Source organism: Strix uralensis, chromosome 4, assembly GCF_047716275.1.
Source record: "Strix uralensis isolate ZFMK-TIS-50842 chromosome 4, bStrUra1, whole genome shotgun sequence".
Taxonomy (NCBI): domain Eukaryota; kingdom Metazoa; phylum Chordata; class Aves; order Strigiformes; family Strigidae; genus Strix; species Strix uralensis.
Genome location: NC_133975.1, coordinates 40,180,888 through 40,199,878, shown reverse-complemented (window position 1 = coordinate 40,199,878; position 18,991 = coordinate 40,180,888). Strand labels below are relative to the sequence as shown.

Below are 18,991 nucleotides of genomic sequence, written 5' to 3'. Positions count from 1 at the left end.
AATAATCTTCAGTTGATCCAGGGGTTCTTTGAAAGATGATACCCAACACTGAAAAAGGGTACTTCAAAACTGACCTGTGTTGAGCAGAACAAAAAACCCCAACTCATCCTTCTGCACATACATTCCTATATGGTATTTGCCTATTAGGTGGATTCATGTTCAGCTTGCAATCAGCTCTAACTCCTGGATATTTTTTTGAGGATTTTCTATCTAGCCCAATATTCCCTTTCCTGCACTTGTAGATCTGACTCTTCCAACGTAAGTGGAGCACTCACATTTCCCAACAGAATGGGGTTCACCATCTCCTATATTTTTACAGTCATTTCTTGACTTTATCAAAATTATTTCCAATTTTAAGCCTACCTGTCTGTGCTGTCCTTGCTAGCTAGACCTCATCTGTAAATGTAACAAAGTAAAGGTGCATTACATCTATGCTGCACTTGATTCCTTGCAGTCAGCAAAAGCATTGTTAGTGACCTATAGCAAAGTTTGGCTGAAGGTCAAAACTTCCCTCCTGAGGTGCTGGTTCAGACTTCAGGGTTTACTTCGGCTCATCTTACTGATTCAGAAACAAAAAATGCCAAAATGTGGGGACAATCCAATCTGAGATTCCTCTTTAGGCTCATCTTCATTTTTCACATAGCTGAAAACAGCTGGAGATTAGTGTAAAAATTATGAGAGAGAGGTTTGTAGGTTAGCTTGGGTTTTGCTTTTTTGATTTGAGTTTCTTTGGTGGTTTGGTTTATTGTTTTTTGGTTTGTTTTCCTTGATACACCAGGTGGTGAACTTCTGGGATTTGTTGTTATGGGAAGTTGGAGGTAGACTACTCTGAGGTTTAAAAAATGAATCAGACAAATTAATGGAGATCAGGACCATAAATTGATACCAAAAAAAAAAAAGGGGGGGGGGGAGGGGAGGAAAGAAAAAAAGGCAGGGGTAGAGGAATACAACATTGCAGATGCTAGAAAAGTGTGAAGGAAATGGACTGCAGCAGCAGACAGTCTTGTGAGCCCTCTCTAAAGAGCATGTTCAAGTGCAACTGCTGGAGACAGAAAACTAGATAGACAGTCTAGACAGATGGTTTGTCTGAGCCAATAGGACATTTCTTATATTGTGAGGGAAGCTGAATCAATTTCTCATTGATTCAGGCCCAAACCACAAAGTAAATTTGTTCCTGTCTTTTAGTCTCATGTTCAGGCCACGTATACTTAGTCATAACAAAAATACTTATTTTTACACATTATTATTGCACCAGAAGTCAGTCCAACAGATAGGGTTGGAAGAAAGTACACAGGAAATCCAATCTGTGAAATATTCTTTATAATCTACAATAAAATAAAGAGTGCTACTGCCATCACCAGTGAAATTAGATTTAGTCATTCCATCTTAAATGAAAAAACCTAAACCAAAACCCACATATCTGCCTTTTGGATACATATCACAGAAAAACAATAAAGCAGCCAGCAGATTTATTTTTATTTTTAAACAAATGATAACACAAAGCAAAACAAGAAATCTACATATCAATTTTTGGTCAGGAATTTACCATTACTAATAGTTTGAATTGGCACAATGCTTAACTTGGTTACTAAGAAGGCTTTGTTCTTTGCTAAACAATTGCTTAATAAAAACCATAACATGTTCCCTTCAAAAGTTGCATGTTTTGTGCTGAATCAAGAGTGTTATTGTTGCTATCAGACCTGAGGATACATCCTGGGCATAAAACCAGAAGGATAAAGAGCCATCATCTCTAAGAATTCAAAATTCAATCTGTACTCTTTTCATTTTCCAAAAGCTGCTAAAAAACCCTAAACCAAACAAACAGAAACCAAAACCAAAACGTTAAAGAACAAAGGTACATTGACGTGCAGATTGCACCAGGAGCCACAAGCAATTCTTTCACCATCCGGCCAGGAAATTTCATTTTCCTAAGCACACAACACTGGGTGACACTGATCCTAGTTCCTTATGATATAATGAAAACCGTGCTAATTTCCCCCCTTATCATTAATGAATTTATGTAATAAGAAACACTCTTAGACCAGTTCTTGACTGTTTCTTCCTTTCAACACAATCTCTCTTCGTTGGCCAGTCTCTTGACTTTCAACACTTCAGGCTAGGCTAGGCGGCTGATGCATGCAACATGGAACCAGATCACTGCTGGGCAAAGCAGCCTTCAGGACAGCACATCCATCATCCTTATGGTCACTTATCTCTTTGTAACTTGAATTTAAGCAGCTACTACTGATCTAAAAAGCGGGTAGCATGCTGGGCGTAATTTATTTTTAAAATTCCTATCCCATCACAAACCTACAGCTATACTCCACAGGGACACTTCAACTAATCTGTCCCAGCATAAAACTCTTAAACGCAAAGGGTAGAGCAACAGACCATTTTCAGTAGCAGGTTCCAGCTGTGGAACTCAACCTAATCTTCTCTATTGATAATGAATATAAGCCTGAGTGTATTCAAAACTAAAAACAACCCCAGCTTCTTAGTAAGACTCCCTGCAGCGATGGCATCTTCCCAGGGTAATCAGCTGATCTGGATAGAGGAAGACAAGGTAGAAAGACAAGCATTAAAAAAAAAAAAAAAAAAAAAAGAGAACGTGTAAATATTTTATTTTAAAAAGAGACAGGTTCCAAAATATGGATCATTATATTAAAATAATTTTCAGAGATGCACAGAAGTCACCTTTGCTTACCTTTTCTGTTTTAAAATTTTGAGTCAAAAAGCCAACTTTCTTATCGCTTTTTTTTTGGAGCCAGAGTTTGGCTTTCACCCCTAGTAATCCCAGGTTAGTCATAATTGTGTTCTAGTCCCTTGGTATAACTGTAGGGCCACTCACAGCTATCACAGCTAAGCAGGATAGAGAAAAGTCCTGGTCATACTTCCATCTTATTTTTCTGTTCCCTTGAGTTGGGACCAGTCAAGAGCGGCCCCCTGTACTGCGGAAGGGCTGTGGGATGGGTGCTGAGCTGCCCCAGCTGCAGAGGTACAGAGGAGGTCAGGCTGTTGGAGAACCTGGTGAAGTTCAGTGAACCCTAACTACATGGTGCTGCTGCTGCCTGCTACAAAGACAGCCATGAGAGAGATGACACAAGCTATACTACAGTTTTAAAAGCATTTTTATGCTTACGAGGGATTGCAGATAGCAGATGGCTGCACCACACACTTTTTGCTCTTGGGTTACTCCTAGTAAGTCTCTAATCTCTTACAATGAAAATAAATGTTTACTGGTGGATCTTTGGAGTTCTACTATTCTAACTGGTAGAATTACATAACAATTAAAATAGTCTGAATGGATATTTGTATCCACACAGTTCAGAAATGAGTGTTATATTCACCTGATAGGCTAATGTTTATAGTCCACAGTTTTGCACTTAAATCTTCAAAACAGCCAGGGGGAATTAGAAGCAATTCTTAATTGTAATTATATCCTTTTACATTTTAATAGACTTTTTTTAAATCACAACTGACTTTCATAAATGAATTTTCCTTTTTGTGCTCTTATCCAAGTATGTCAACTATCTATCCAAAAAGGATAAGACTCTTTTTCACTCAGATGGGAAAGAGATGTATTCATGTAGTGATATTAATAGCAAGGCTGTTAATATTCATAGGAGGTCTTGAAAAATCATTTGAGTTTTAAAACTGTGGAGGAAAAGTATATCCCCTTTTTTTCCAAACAGAACTTCAAAGTCTAGATGTTACAGTACAGTAGTTTCAAGGGTTTTTCTGCGTATTTATTGTGTGACCTATTGTTAAGATAAACTGTGTAGCAGATGCCTTGTTAAATAATAACGTTGAGTGCCAGTAGGAAGAAAACAACTTTTTGAGTTCAATCTACTCTCAGTCAAGGTCAAAAAGAACTGGGACTAAACTTGGTGAGTTTTCAAAAGCCTACCCTAAATATACAATATCAAAGTTCATAATTAAGAAGGCTCATTTCATCAGTCAGCTCGCACAGCAGTGGGACTAATTATAACACTACTCATTCTTTCAGGTTGGCTTGAACGCTTGACCTTATAAGCAAACTCCTTTTTTCCCCCCCTCCTAAGATGCAAAGCCAAGCCATTTGATTTTAACAAAACAGGGCTGTCAGTTTGACATTTCAAAGCACATTTAACTGCTTTCTTTCATTAAAAAGATAGTTTATCTTAAAAATAGAAATTTACAGATTATTTCTACTAATTTTTACCATGCAAAGATTAAAAAAAAAGTTTCTGCTCGCTTGACCTTTTCTTCAGTTCATCAGTTGAACTGTATTTGTTCCAGCCTCCACAATACACAGAAATCTCCAAATTCATGCAACAGCCAGGATGCCTCAAGGGCACCATTGCCTTGATATTCCTCTTACATCATGCCAGCATTCACTGACTCACACGGAGCCAAAGAATGTGAAATCCAAAACGAGAATTACAATTGTTCTCAACAGTAGTTATGTGTGCGTAGATACTCAGCAAAAATAACTGTGCCCAGAAAGAGTAAAACACATGGAAGAGGATCTCACCTCCCTTTTATTGTCTCAGCATTAAGGTTCTAGTCTAAAGCCAAATGTCTGGTTGCCCGTTACAATCAATGAAGAGTGATAGGCCCCTTCCAAAGGAGAGCTCATTCTCCATTTCTTTGGCACTTACTTTAGGACATGCACTAATATATGTTTTCTCTCCTTTGGTAATAGGGGGAGACTCTATGCTAACTTTGAGATATCTAAAGTTACAGAAGAGAAGTCTAATGCTGAGAATCTACATTGGAAAATGTGTCCCTGGGGAGCTCCAATGCCATGAGGGGATGTCCAAGAAATATAGGAGGAAAGGGGTCCAGGAATTTAAGTGAGGCAAGTAATTAAATTCATTAAATTAGTCTCAAATTTGGCAATTTGACCATCAAAATGGAGTAAAAGTAATACTTGATAAAATAAGTGTTTGGTTATTGACTGACTTCATGCTTTCACTTTAGATTTATGTCTTGCTCATTCTTTTTAGCTCTTTATTGAACAAAAATTGAAAGGTATGATAGATCTCAATTTTTGGACATGTCAGTAGGTTTTACTGGGGAATTATCAAATTAGTGAATGAAAGAAAAAAAAAAAATCACATTGCAACAGCTGAGGTCAGTCTAAAAAGTTATAAAGTGAAGCTAGCATCATGTTAGAAGATGGTTAGTGAATTTCCATAAGACCCACTGGTAGTTGTTATCTCAGTTAAAGTTTTCCAATTTTTAAAAAACATTTGTAATACTTACAAACTGTATTTGAAACAGCTTGCGGTAACAGAGCTGTTTTTGCTAATTCTGAGAAACTCAGAAACTAATTCTGAGCACTCTTCATATTTGTCACTATAGAGATTGAGAATTATTTACAACAGTAAAAGAAAGATTTTTTTAAAAATTTAAAACTCATTACTTTTCATTATAGAGAGATTTTCCTCTCCATATGACACAGTCAGAAACTAATCTAGACAAAAATTACATCAAGAGAGCAAAATTACGTTGACTGCCAAATATGCTATATAGTGCAAAGTCCTTTTTCACCTCCATCATCTGTTATACACTGCGATTCGTTGAGTTGGTATGAACAGTTACAGAGTCACTCTAACTGTATGATCTCTCTCCTAGCAGTACAATATTCACACTCTACTAGCAACCAGAATATACTCAATAATCAGAAATTAAAATTATTACTGCCCTTTTTCTAAATTATCCATAGTTAGAGCTCTTGTAGTCAGGGTCAATACCCATACAGGGGTTCAAGTCATGCACAGAAGGGATACTCAAAAGTTTATTTTTTTCCTACCTGTATCTGCAGTAATCTTCCTTTTCTACAAATTTCTCATTTTCTGTTACTTACTTTAGTCTGTTTCATAGACTAGTATGCAGTCAAAGGCAACCTCTCAAAGCCCATGAGCTCAGCTACATAGGAAGAGAAGAAACAGAACAGAGACAGGATTTTTTTTTCTCACATCTGGCCATTAGATAAATGTAGTTCTTTCTTTGCTTCACTACTGGGGGCATTTTGTACAATTGTCCATGAAACAGAAGGCAGAGTCAAGTCCTAGAGCTACTGAGGTTATTTTATAGAGCCAGGATTTTATGCGTTCTTTCTGTACATCCAGCTGGGAGGTGTGTGGAGGGTGGAAAAAGCCTGAAGTCTAACATGCGCTAATATAGCAAATGAATATCTGAAGTGAATACTTTATCATTTTGCCTAACAAAGCTGCCAGCAGCAAGCAGTGCTTGCCATAGATGCTTTGCCACAGTTTTGGGTAAATCTGATCTAGGAATTCAATGTTCAGATGCCCATTTTAGATCCTTAATGCTCTTATCTTTCCCTTGTATATAATCATAAGGATCTCGGGTTTTGTTGTTTTTCAGTGAATTGTGATAGTTTTCTATAGAACTACTATGTTTTATAGAGCATGTTAATTCCTGGAATTGATATGTGTATCACATAATATACACAAAACTTATCCTAAGCCTGCCAGATAAAGAAGTGGTCAGAAGGGTGTTTTACAAGTCTGGTTTTATTATAGGTAAAAACACATTTACAAAATCTCACACAAAGTCTCTTAGATGATATCATGGATGAATAACATTGCTAATATTAAGTATTAAAATCGAACGTTACTTTAGTTTTCTTCTTTCAGCCAAGATTTAGAATACTGTTGTGCCCCCAACAAAAAGGAGAAAAGGAAAAAAAGGATCTGGTAAAAGAAAAACAACAAAGAAAAAAGCCCACAAACACCCAACTAGGAGCTGCTAACCTATAGTATGATCACTGAAATCACCACAGTACTGCTTGAAAAGGTGAGAAACAGGAAGCATTTTACCCACAATTATAAAGTCTTCTGTGTTGGAAATATACATACTTGAGACAAAGTACATTCCTGTATGTCTATCTCATCGCAAAGGAGCTCCTTTGATTCAAAAAAATAGCTGTGATCATCGCTGATCCTGTTCCAGTTATACATGACTGATTATATGTCCAGGTCAGTTTTTTGAAGACTATTGTGGAATGGTGTTTTCAATAAGACTCTCGGAATTTCACAAACTAGTGGAGGAGCATGCAGTTTCCTTACTCTCATAGCACTATGGTAGTCCTTACACTCTGCATGTATTATGGGATGTTTTTTCAGCAAATCAGATGTGAAAACTCTCCGCAAGTTGACCCCTTTCCTCTGTTGGAACCAAATTTATGGTTATAATTTAAACAACACTGTTTTTTCTTTGTGTATCTCATGAGAATCAAATAAACGGAAACTAGGCAACTATGTTCCAGGTATTCTTTCATTTATAGCTAAGTATCAATTATTTTATATATGTGATCTGATTTTCAGAAGTATAAGGTGTTAGCAGAGCTACTAAGTTTAGTTTCTCTGAGGGCAACACTTGATTTCTCTAACATTTGAGACACAGCTTAGAAAATTCTGCCCAATACCTCTATACACATTCTCATTGCAAACAGTAAATGTCTACCTGTGGATGAGGAGATTCTACAGTTATCTGCCCTTTCTTGTGTAATAAATGCAGACTGCTCAACTGAATTAATAGCAGAGTAGAAAGCAAGCACCGAGATACAACTTCCACGTGAGACATCTATTCTTTGGACGCACTGTACTTTTAATCTCTATTTAGAACGCTGATTGTCTCTTACAAAACTATGGACAGATAATAATTCCACTGATTTTTTTTTTTTCTCTGAATTTAGCTGGTCTGCCACACAATAAATTTCACAGCTGTGGTAGTGGTTTTTTTTTTTTTTTTTTTTTTTTAAATGATACCATGTATGTGGCCTTCATCATTACATAACTAAGTAAAAAGTAGCATGTAACATTTTTGCATTAACTACAGAGGCTTATGCTTGATTTCTATTAAAACAAGAAAGAGTTGTTATTTACCTTTTTTTGCCACCGACCTGAGGTAGTAAGTCTAGTAAGTTGCAAAGACTATAATTACATTATTATATTCATTATGTATTTGTACTTCAAAGAAGAAAAAAAAAAATTGCGTGAAGTAACATATCCTATTAATCACAGAGATTTGAATCCATCTAATCTTTCTCTGTAATTTTAACTGGAAATCTATTATAATGTCAAATACTATTAGTGAAGCCTTAGCTACTCGATATATGCAGCACAAATTCTTGCATGAGAATTGACTCAACAGAGCTATAAGACAATGAAAGGGCAGCAGGGCCTGTGGCCTCTGCTCTCCAATTCAGTAACATGAAGAAAAAGCGAATTCAGTAGGAGCTGTCAACTCTGAAACATCTCAGTTCAATGTGATTTCACCAAAGATCAAATGGAAAAGGCTAATCTTGTTTTCTAGACACTTAAATCCCATTTTCCCAGGCAGATTTACCATCCAGTTTGTCCAAATGTGTCTTAAACAGAATATCTTATTCTGAAGTGTCTTTTTTTTTTTTTTTCCTAATACAACAGGCACAATAACATTGAATACATCAGTGTCACAAGTTTTGTTTCTAAAGATTAGGCAGAAGGCCACAAGACATCTGTGGAAAGTAGAAAGCATGTCGCTAATACTCTTACAGTTACCTTTATACTTTATGAAAATATTTACTTAAACTTGTATATCAGAATTTTTCAGCTTGTTATCCTCCCATACTTGTAATCATCCTGAATTAGGCAGAAAGCAACACAAACCTTTATTAGATCTGCTGGGGCCTCTAAGTTCTTTTTGCTATTGTTTAAATAAAAGATTGACAGGAGTCCAGTTTTATTAATATTTGGTGTTTTGTGCACGAAAGACATCCTGCTGCTCAGTGATACGCATGCTACCAGAATAGTTAAAATACAATGAATAAAACATATAGCCAAAATGTTGCCTAAGATGGGTTACTTACAGAAAAACTGTAGTTATAAAGATTCTAGAAATATGGGATTTAAATAGGTATTTTCCCCTTCTGGCATCTGATATTTAACTCTGAAAGCATTGCTTTGTGCTACTCTAAATATTTGCTTTTTCCATTTACGTGATTTCCCTTCAGCAAGATTTTGTTTTCAGTTCAAAGACCAAAGTGTTAAAATGAAGTAAGAATCTATGTTGTACTTAATTAGCAGAGAAGTTTACCAAGTTTTTTAATCTGTGAATCTGACTCAAGTCACAGTGTTATAAGAAGTTTCACTTTGGTTATAATTTAGAGCCTTGTGTTCATTATTTCCTTAGGGGTAAAAAAAAAAGCTGATATTCCAATACTAGGAAAATGCAAAGTTTACTAAAAATCAGTAACAAAATTTTCCACTATCTTCACTGTGCGAGTTTCAGCCCTAGTGTTTTGCTTTTTAGGCAGAACAGTACATGATGATGAAATCTATAGTGTTTCGGTTTTCAAATTGAATTCAAAATTCAAAAATTGATAGCAACATAGCTCCAGCATTTTATGTTGCAAAAACAATCTCTGATTCTCCATCAAGTTCAGTCCTGTATTGAAAGTAAGAGAAGTGCTCCTTTTCCAGCTTGGCATACTCAGCAACATATCTTTCTATTTCTTCATTCTATAGGAATGAAAATGTAATTTCAGGACAAGATGAGGCTTACAGTGAGTTGATTCTGTAATTAGAAAAATGCTTTCTTTTCCATTTAAAAATTACTACTTATTTTGAATAGAATAAAGCAAGCCAAGTATCTGGGCAGGTAATACTATTTTAACAAACAACTCCCACAAAAATACTCCTTTTTAAACTGTAGTAATTTGTAGGTGTGTACATTTGGAAAGGGAGGACAAGGTTTATTTCATTGTTTTCCCTCTGTTAAAACAGGACTTTTTCTTTCTCCAACCCCCGCCCCCGCCAACCACAGCTGACGAAGCAGGGAAGTGGACTCATACAACTATATGTCTCTGGAAATATTCGTACTTAGATCTGAAAACAAAACCAAAAAAACCACGAAAACATTCCTCCTCCCGCAAAGAAATTATGTAGCTTAATGTTTTGTTTTATCTTGCAACATTGAAGAAGAGAATAGTAATAACAAATACTATCTAGCTGGAAAATTGGCTATAAACTCTCTCCAGGTACCTAGCATTTACTAGACTAAGATTTTTTTTTTCTTCTAAAAGAAATTTAATAATTCCTCTTTAAACCTAATATGATCACAAATTTGTAAAGGTGATTTAGCAGGGTTTGCAAAGCCATAAAACTTCATCAGAAGCAGGGAATTCATATCAGCGTCTGTAAAAGCTCAAACACTACAACTACAGATGACTATCAGGAATCTGCAGCAAGCCACTACAGAGCAGGAACCAAAACCACAAATTACCAAGTTTCTTTTCCTTGGTATCACGTAAAATGTCATTATTATCTGAAATGTCAGTCCTTATATAACTGAGTCCTATCTTCCAGGCTCATGCAAAAAGACCACTCATTTCTATCAATAGGTAAGTACCATTACATGACAAAGCACATAAGTACAAACTGAGAAAGAAGAACGTCTATTATTTTCAGGGCTAATGGACAGTGTACCACCTTAGCCCACAAACTTAAGGTCCAGGAGTTTGTAAGATTGTACATTTAGTTGTAAAATTGCATATTAAGTCATTTTAATGACATTGTTTTGACCAGACAGAGAAAAAATGTGAAGTGTATAATTTAGAGTTGCAAGAAAATATAATAGCTGAGAACTGTTTTGTGTTGATTCTGAAATTGAATTCTCTGAAATAAATTTTGATTCAGGACAAAAAATTTTTAGCTGTGAAAAATAGGGAAAATGCAAGGAAGAAACAAACAAAAGTATTAGGCAGAATAAAGTAAGAAAACTAACAAACTAGTAAAAAATAATTAATAAAAAGTGATCTCAGTTAAAACAAAGGTAAAAAAACCAAAAAGCCCAGCAGCTGACAGAAGATTTTTATCTTCCTCATTTAAAAAAAAAAATAAATAAAGCAACTATTTAATCTCTCTTATTGCCACAGTATTTTAACTTAAATTACTAAGGAATGAGAACTAAGTGAGCAAGAGGAAACAAGAATAATAATAGTGATAACTCAGGCATCATGTATTAAATTAGATGAGTTATTTTGCTCATATGTAACAGACACTACTAGAATTTTCTTCTTTATTTTCCATTTTTAAAAAGGGAATATGGAATATATTGTTGTCCAAACGGGATAACTATGAAAACTATGTAAAATGTCAATGAAGGAAACAGTAAGGACCTGAAAGGATCCGAGCACATATTTTTTAAAAGATGCAGAAGTCTCTTTGATGCTATATATAAGTAATTTAAAAACTAGCTGATCAATTAAATATTTAATTGCCTTGTAGATAATACATCCTGTACAGGTTGTGAGAAATGCTTAAGAATTCTTGTATCATTCATACCACTAAATAAACAGTCACAGCCTACCATCCCAACCTAACAGCCGCCAGAATACGCAGTAGCCTGCATCTCTCCTAAAGAGAGAAATGTTTTTGCAATAATAACTTGTTTGAACCAGAAGTGGTTGAGAAGCAATAAACACCAAGCCCATAAAGCCTTTTTCAGACAGCTGTATCCTCAAAGTAATGTTTCCTTTTCAGAGGTAAGACATTTTTCTTCCAGGATAAATTCTGACAACGTACAAAATGTTTTCCTACTTTCTATTTTCCTACTTTCCTTTTTCCTGTTAGGTGCCCTCAAATATTTCTGAAATAGATGCAGCTTGTATGTTGATTGAAAGTACTGGAGAGAGTCTGTCTAGCCTGCTATCTTGACCCTTATAGTGACCAACAGCAGGTGCCTGGGAAAGACAAAGGCAAGCACACAACTATATTTCCCCAGAAGATATTCTAGACATCAGCAAGATGCAGCTAAAAATCTTCTTGAGCAGAAATGTTATCTGTTTTTATATAACAGTTCTTAAGTTATTTTTCTTCCAGGAATCTCAACTGTCATCCTTTGAGATCATGTAAATTTTCACTATCCATAACACCATGTCGCAGATTAATAATATGTTGTGTGAAGAACCATCTTCCTTGGTTTGCTCTGAATACCACTGGTTTTATTTTATGCCTCTCATTCTTATGGTGGAAGTGAAATAAATCTCTATACACCTTCTCCTCTACACATCTGACATTGTAAACCACTTTCCATATACCCCTTAGTTTTCTTTATTTTTTTCCCCTGAAGGTTCCTAGTCAGTATGCTTTTTCTTCATGCAGAAGATAGTTTTGTACATTTGATTATCTTTGTCATTCTTCTCTAAACTTTTTTCATCCATAACTGAAATGAAGAAAAAAGGATCGCATACTGTTCTTGTATGTTTGTTGCAGATTTAAATAATCACAGTGGTGTTTTCTATTTAATTCCTCTATTACATTCCCAATAATTCTTAACATTGATTTATTTCTTTATTACTAATCATTAAGTCAAGGAATATTCCTTATATGGTTAAAAAATTTGCTCCTGAAGAGAAATCTAAACAAAACAAAAAATCTAAACCAAACAAAAAATATGCTTTCATATTGCAAGCCATAAAGCCTTTTATACTAAGCTTATGGCTCACTGTAAAGTTACAGATGCTATACTTGACTTTAGAATTTAAAAGTAAAGATTAAGTAATGTTTTAAGAAAAATGCCTAATTCGCTAATATCACAAAACCTGCCCTCGTTAAGAGGAAATTTCAGTGTTTTCAGGATACCATTCTAATGCTGCAATGACTCGTTCTTCCTAAAGTCTTATCTTACTTATATAGACCATTCAGAAACTTCTTACATGCACAAGCTTCTCAAGAAATAAAGACACACTAATCCACAGAGTGGAGGTCTATAGTATAAGAAAAAACTCAAAACTGCACTATAGCAACTGAAGGCGGCTATTGGTACTAGAAGTGCCTCTAGAATAAGATCAGATGCTACTTTTCCTGTCTCTTTTTTCCTGTTAGCCCACTGGACTGAAAGCATTTTGCTATGTAATAGACAGTAATTTACATTAAACCCCTGTAAGAACCAAGGTAAGAAAAATACACTTGAGGTAGCACATTCACCTTCAATAAGGGCTTAAGGTGATATACTAGTCAGCATATCAGGGACAGTTTTGCCTGACAAGCAACTGACAGTGACATCTGTCAAAGTCATTCGACTGACAGTCATTTCTGGAAAATTACATCCATAGGCAAAGATGTGTATATGTAAGATAAAACATTCAGTTGGCTTTGTGGTTAAGATATCATTTGCTACTGCCAGCTCTCAAAAGGTTTATGGCTTTCAGTTTGAGTTCCCTATTATAAAATATTAAATGCTCCTCGCTTTGAATTTAGGGTTAAGGAGCAGAAAATCTTAACTGATCACGTAAGATACAGTCTTGTTGCAAGCATCAGTGTTGCCTTTACTGCAGGCATTTGGCTTTGGAAAGCTTAAAACAAATTAAAAACCAATGGAAGTTAAGAAATGAGAATGCTTAATCTTCCAGAAATATAAGATAACCAAACTAAAGCAAGTACTAATGAAAATAAGGCATTTACTTGTAACTAGTGAGCGTGACACTCAACAAAACAAACCATAACTACAAGTCTTTAGTCAGATCTACTCTTTTTGAGGACATGGTCTAGGTTACAAAACTGAAGGTAACAAATTTTTACATACTATGTTTTGCTGGTCTGATCAGATTTAAATCTGGGAAGCCAGACTTTTTTTTTTTTTTTCCTCTTTTGATTCCTTCCCCCCCTTCCAGTAAAGCTTCCTAGAAAAACAAAATATTTACTCATTAGTACTATGCGCATTTTTTATCAGATGACCTCGCTCTCATAGCTGACAAAGTACAAAATGTGTGGTAAAGATTCAAAAGGCATATTATCCTTCTTTCAGAAGGTATAGGTATGAACATGTCATATTTACTAGTACTTTTTGGCATCAAAATACTCAGCAAGAGAGGCTATAAAACAGAAAACATTTGTTACTGTTTAAGCCAACAGCACTCAAACTTGTAATATGGACTCAGAAATTTCAGTATACTTTTAATTGCATTCATCTTACAAGTGCTGTGCATTTCTGATAAGAGCTCTAGCTGCCACTTGTGGCTTTCCTGTGCTTGCCACTTTTCTGCTTCTCATTTTCAGCTGCCCAGCATGGAACATATATACAAATGCAGTTTAAATTACATAAATGGATCTGTATGCACTGTTGAACTAGCAAGCTAATTTGCCCAAATGAGTAGCAACCAACAAACAGGTAATAAGCCTAATTTCTGCAACTCTTTACTACTTGGTTAGTATTTGAAGTGCCTCTGAGGCCTTACATAACAAGAAGAGTTCTGAGGTAAATACTAAAACTGTCAACTTTCTAGAAGTGGAATATAATAAAAAAAGAACACTCAAGAGCTTCTATTACCTTTTTGGAATCCTATGGCATAAGATACTAATATATTTAAATGTAGTTAAACTATACATTATGCAAAATTGACCAGTGTGTGAAGCGTCTTATGATGGCAATATCTGTGGTCGTGGCTGAAATTAATGAAGTCTTTTTCACTCATTTATTCTAATATGACCATTTAAAAAGTAACAAACAGCTGCTACAGAATGAAAATGCTTGAGTAATGCAGTCTTCCAAAAATTCATTTCACAACTGATTCCCTTGGCTGAGATTACTGTATGTTGCATTGCTTGCACTTTGTAAGTGGTGCTGCTCCAGAGGAACACGTGTCACAGGGACATGGCTGCTGGTGCAACATGGTGCTCAAGGGGAGGTTGGGATGCAGGGTGCAGAGAAAAAGGAGGTATTCACTCCTGCTAAAAGTAAGGAAACATTACCAATTTACATTCAGGATGTCATCTACCTAGAGATTTATCTCTGCTGGAGCAGGATAGGATAGATACAGTTTTGTAATGGGTGAAACACAGGGCTAATGCAAAAGACAATTTAGCAATCTTAAAAGAGGAAAGCAACTGTCATGGTTGACTCTGTAGTAAAAAGAATATTTTTATTTGGTTAATAACCACTGTGACAGTTGGATGGTGTCTGGTCTGTATTAAACAGAAGAGAGAACTGCAAGACTGGACAAGACTCTGAAGTTGCCTGCCACAACACTACAGGCAGTAATATGTGTTGGAACATACCACATGCACCATCTAGCAGGACTTCAGATAGAGACACTATGATCTTACAGTGTTTATAAGAGGAAAGTCCCAAAATTCACCTTGAAAATCCTCTTTCTGCAAATGCAGAAAAAAAATCAAAATATGAATGTTTCTCCTAACAGAGCATCTGACCGTATTTTCCAAGCTGTAATGGAAAAGGTGTAAAGTGAAAGACTTCATTGTGCTGAGAAGTGGTAATTTGTCATTTGAAGACAAGATAGAACAGCTAGAAAGAAGTCACGCTGTCAGTGCAAGAGGTGGTAAACACAATACAAATAAGAGCATAATGAGAAAAATACAATTGAGGAAGCACAGACTTCCCCTCACCCCCTTCTGGTTTTATTTTTTTCTAATGCTAAGAGATAATTGAAAGTGGGAAGAAACATTTTCAAATCATAATCATGAGATGATTTAGTGTGTATGAAACATTAATAATTATTAAAAAAAGTGATGGTAACAGCATTAAAAAGCAGTTAGGAAAAACAATAAAGTATAACTTATGAGCTAACAGTGTTGATGAACTTTATTTTACTGGATGTAGCCTCTAAAAGACAAAGAAAAGATGTTGTAGGGGTCTGCTGCACACTGCCTAACCCAAAGATTAGAATGATTTATTGCTTAAGCATCTATGATATATAGGGTAAAGGAGTTATCAGGGCATTCAATTTAGGTTATATATGCTAGAATCCTGTAGAGTAAATCATTAAAATTTCTACAATCTCTAGATAATTTTCTAATACAAACAGAACCAGGTCCAACATACAATCTTTCCAGGAGACTGCAGATTAAACACTGAGCCAGAAACAGGTTACCTAGGGACCAGTAAGTATGGCCTGTTTATATTATGGATGAACAGAGGACATTTCCAAGCAACACCCACTCACTCATTCTCATATATCACATACACAGTACATCAAAAGGACTAAATGTTCAGTGATCTTGGTATAAAGAGACAAAGTTAGTAGTAGGCTAGTAGTACTACTCCCAAGAGACACAAGTGTTTATTTGCTACATAGGCCTAGGAACTCAGGTCATATTCCTAGTTTTAAAATGACAAATAGCATTACAATTATGGGTATCTTCCAAAGTGAAAAGTATCCCACATGGTCAACAGACTATTTGACTTTCTTTAAAACTAAATGTTAATTTAAAGTTAGCACTGACCTGTAAGGCCCATATCCCTTCAAGGAAAATTAATAGTTGGATCTAATCTATGAAGGACTGAGAGCCATGTATAAAAGAGATAAAGCATTGTCAGCTATAACAATTAAAGTTAAGCTGTGACAATCAGTAAATGCAGGCATGGCATGCCTGTCTCAGAATTACAATTAACCTGGTTATCTTAAGTAACTTACTTTTCATCTTACATTTTCCATGTAATACTACACTAGCATCTACGGCTAAACTGTGTCATGCTATGCAAATATGATGTAGTTAAAAAAGCACATTATGTTCCAATTTACAGTGGTTTTCTGTATCAGTGGCAACTTAATGATATCACTGAAACAAATAAAATAGCAACGTGAATAATTTACAAACTGCGTAGAGAACTGCATCCTAGTGTTTCTTTCCATGTAGGTTTCTCAGTTATCATTCTAACTTCAGCCAGTTTGGATATAACAAAAGCTTCAAGAGGACAGAGACCTTTAAAACACCATAAAAACATACACTCAACTCCAGTGTTTGGAACTGTTGTTTAACCACATGAACATCTGTTCAATTGCAGGCCACTACATAGTAAGAAGAGATATTTAGGTTAATGAAATTCATAGAAATATTTTTCTGATGTTTCCTTGAGATAACTGGAGCAAAAGTAAGAACTAAAGTGTTAATAAATAATTTACAATAAGGTACAGTCATGAATTAAACATATTTGCTTTACGCAGACTACTGCTAATTATATAAAGTCACATTCAATAGTGATGCTTTTTTTTTTTCTACCCCTGCCTAGCCCTTCAGAAGATAACATAAAAGCTTTAATATTCAAAACATGGAGAGAGGGACTAAAGAAAAGCACAAGAAAAAGTTGCAAAACAAGGGAAGTGTGTGAAAAATTTGAGAAGGAAGCAGCTCAGAGATTGGGCCCACATAAAAACTTAAGTCAAATAATTTAATTGGCTTATATGCTAAATCAGCAAAACAAGCACGTAACTGGAGCAATATGGACACTCCATTTCTGCAGAATGTCCATTAAACACCACGTCCGGATGATTTATTCTAGAATTGCTACAATGTCCTAGAGGTAAACTCTTATCCTAATCACACCATGACTTGCCTACTGTATGTCATGATCTTTCAGCTGTACACGGTGAAAGAGACCAACATCACTGCATAAAAGAAGCTCTTTGCTGGGGTAACGTCCAGGAGAGCTTTTCTGCTCACAATTGAAAATGTCTGTACCATGAACAACTGATGGATAAAAAGCCTCACTCTCCTCGTTAACCCACCATTTGTTAGTTCCACAACATAATTTGGTTTTTGCTCTTAAGACCTTATTTTGCTACTAGCCTCCCATCAGCGGTAGTGAAGAGAAACAAATCTGCAAATTGGAGACCTAAGGAGATTTGATTGACCATCCTCAGAACTATTTTGCCTAATATGGATTGAGGCTATATATTTCTAACAGGGCTCTTAGTAGCATAGCAGTACTCTACCAAAAAAGGAATGTTATGAGAACTAACACAGACCCCCCAGGCAAGGGAGAGATTCAACTCACCATAAAATTCTCACTGCTAAGAACCTTGAGAGACCATCACACAGTGGTTAGCGTACTTTAAATAAGAAGAGTTAAAATGTTGCTCAGATCACACTCATGACTGGGAAGGAGACTGCACTAAAATCCTTGTTTGTGTTCAAATTTTTAGCATATTTTGGGATTAATTTCCCTTGCTGCCTGATCCAGCAGCTGCAGTGATAAATTCCAGATCATTTGGCAAAATCCTTTCCTGCATCTGAGAGATACCTGAAGTTAACCAAACTAAGTTCTTTTCTCAGGTAACATGTGTAAGTTATTTATACATACTGCATTATTGTAAGGTAAGATTTTATGGAACACAGAAAAAACAGGAAAGCTAATTACCATACCCAGAGTTGCATAGGTCATCAAAACCATGAAGATAAATACTATCTTTGAAATCAGTTTAAGCTACTGCTTACACAGTAACCTAAAGCAACAAATTATTAGCCAAGTGTATAATTCACTCCCAAGAGCTTGATTGTGACAGTGAATGTAATTTTTATTCACACTCTGGGAGGCCAAGCAGTCCCTGCAAGATACCATTTTTAAAGGAATTTTTAAAACAATTACTGTTGAGAGAAGAGTCACATAAAGCTGCAGGGGCACAGCACAGGCACATTCAAAAGGTTTTGAAGTGGCCAAACTTTATGTACACAGAAAGGCTAAACATTTCTTGTTTCTGGGTCACAGGCGATCAAGACCTTTGACCTTGAAGCTATAGATCTCTTATGCAGGCAAATTACTTACACTGCAATACTTCATAAACAACAGAAGTCCTAAGTGTCCCACCAGGCATTACAAATAGGGTGGGGTTACACTTGCGATAGATTTGATTTGGATGGAAATGAGCCTCCCTGGGAAGTCTACTTAAGCCTTTTAAATAATGCCTGAGCAATGGCATGATGATTTAGTTTTAGAATTGTAGATAATGATGCTCCTTTGTGTTTTAGGAACTTAAGTGATATGAGTCAGCATAAATACTCAATTCAGATTTTTTTTTTTTTTAAATTAGAAATGTTACATGGTAGATGAAAAGGAAAATATATCAACTCTATCTCTAATTTGGTAGCGTGATTCTTGTTTTAGCTGAACTCAGTATTTCACTGCTTCCCCCTATAGGGTCATAAATACATACTTAAAATATGATGCGGAAACAGAAGAAAAAATGCAAATTAGCAGC

The 18,991-nt window shown here is 35.6% G+C and overlaps 1 long non-coding RNA gene across 1 annotated transcript in view; it reads right to left on the bottom strand.

Annotated features, from left to right (window-relative positions):
* Window positions 1–2,389: 2,389 nt before the first annotated feature.
* The window catches only part of LOC141942671 (uncharacterized), a 158,899-nt gene continuing 142,297 nt past the window's right edge, over window positions 2,390–18,991 (bottom strand). The window contains exon 3 of the long non-coding RNA XR_012628700.1: window positions 2,390–2,544. This is a non-coding gene — a long non-coding RNA (uncharacterized LOC141942671). The remainder of the gene's footprint in view (window positions 2,545–18,991) is intronic.